The following is a 2,066-nucleotide window of genomic DNA, read 5'->3' as shown; positions in this document are numbered from 1 at the left end:
CATGGGCTGGGGGAGCTGCCATTGTATCTCTCACCATCCCTCTCCCTTCTCCTGCTCTCCGGCTCTCCCTTCCCCAGCCAGTCTCCGCTTGCTCTCATATTCTCCCTCCAGCCTCCCCACAGCCCCCCTTTTCCTTCTCTTTATCCCCCCACTCAGTTTCCATCTATTCCAGCTCTGTTCCCCTCAGCCTCCCTTCAGCAGCCCCACATCCCTATCCCACCCCCTGAATCCCTGTTCACCCCCCTCCTGCCCTCTCACACACCCTGTTCACCCCTCAATGCCCTCCGGCTCTCACACCTCCGGTCCCTCTTCAGCCCCCTTCAGGCTCCCACCCCCCTTTGGTTCCCTACATGTCGCTGCCCCAATCCCTCACTCCCTGCAAACCATGGGAGCGGGCAGCCAGCTTTCCTCTGCACAATGCAGGGAAACGCAGCCAGCCCAGCTGGGAGCAACCTGGGGCATCCCCCTGCCCCTGCAGACAGGCTGCACCGGGAGCGTCTCTCCCTGGGGACGGGGATGGTGGGCAGGTCTCACCTTCTCTCCACGTGGGGTTCTGCCTGGGAGCAGGGCTCTGGGTCCCAGTAAGGGGGAGTGGGACAGGCTGGGGTCTCTGCACTGGGAGAGTCTCTCGGGGAGCAGCGGGAATGTTCCTTCCACGCCTGCAGCCGAGGCCCTGGGGTCTTGCAAAGAATGTAGATTGCTGCGCAACAGAGTCACTGCAGCGACTGCAATTCACTTCCTGCTGCCAGGCGGAGTGACCCCGGGAATCGCTCCGCCCGGCGCTTCCTGGGTCCTAGCGAGATGGATTGCATTAAGTTGACCACTGTCTGTCTGTTATTATTATTTATTGTATCCTCATCCCCTAGAGCCGCCAAGGGCTGGGGCAATTGCCCAGGGGCCCGGTGTTTTAAAAGGTCCCAGGGCAGATGGGAGAATTATGTATTTTTAAAATAAAAATTAAGATAAAAAAGTTAACTAGATCAAGCAACGCCACAATTTACACATTAAAAAAAAAAATAATGGAGATATCCCATCTCCTAGAACTGGAAGGGACCTTGAAAGGTCATCAAGTCCAGCCCCCTGCCTTCACTAGCAGGACCAAGTACTGATTTTGCCCCAGATTCCCAAGTGGCCCCCTCAAGGATTGAACTCACAACCCTGGGTTTAGCAGGCCAATGCTCACACCACTGAGCTATCCCTCCCCCCCATAGTGGGTTCTAATGTGTTATCCATAGGATAAAAAGTAGTGTTGTAAACCTTGGCCATCCTTTTCTAGGGAGACCAGTGCCTGTTCTGCCCTGGGGTCCGGAATTGCTCTCAGCGGACCTGGTTACCCCCAGCATGTTCTGTCTGATTTTGCATGGTCTAGTTTGGCAGCTTTGTGAAGTTGTGTTAGTGAATAATGTTATTGGCTGTCCTGTGAGACATGCAGTGTTTGGTAATTCAGTCACGCTGTCAGTCATTTTCCTTTTTATATTTTTATTGTGTTTTCTGTTTCTCTCTTCATGCAAATTAATCAATCAACCAATAAATAAATGGGATTATTGTTTCTTTATGAAAATTAACCAAATAAATAAATAAAAAGGATTGCACTGCAGCCACCTGCCCCAGACCCTCCCTCTCCAGGAAATCACATTCCCCTAGGATAGTGGTTCCCAAACTTTAACAACCTGTGAACCCCTTTCACTAAAATGTCAAGTCTCGCAAACCCCCTCCTAAAAATGAATATTTCCAGGGATTTTCTCCTTTACCTGAGTATAAATTATAAAAGCAGTGACCTTGGAAATATAAAATTTGTTTTTGTGGCATGCTTATTACACATTATTTATTATTAATTATTATTTATCATTCCAGTATTTTGGTTACGTTATGAAAATGACAACACTCTTCCAAGATCTCACTTTCGTAGTTCATATCACTTTGAATAACCCTGTTATAAGACAAGGCTCCTAGGTTTCATCAAGGAGTATGAGATGTGAAACAGCAGGAAGGGATTTAAGAAGCCGATTCAAAGAGTTCCTTTTACACAAGCATTCAGGGCTTGAGCAGTCCAGACAAAAACGCAC

This window comes from Malaclemys terrapin, chromosome 13, assembly GCF_027887155.1.
Source record: "Malaclemys terrapin pileata isolate rMalTer1 chromosome 13, rMalTer1.hap1, whole genome shotgun sequence".
In the NCBI taxonomy this organism is placed as follows: Eukaryota; Metazoa; Chordata; order Testudines; family Emydidae; genus Malaclemys; species Malaclemys terrapin.
The sequence above is the reverse complement of the archived record's forward strand: the minus strand, read 5'-3'. Positions refer to the sequence as shown.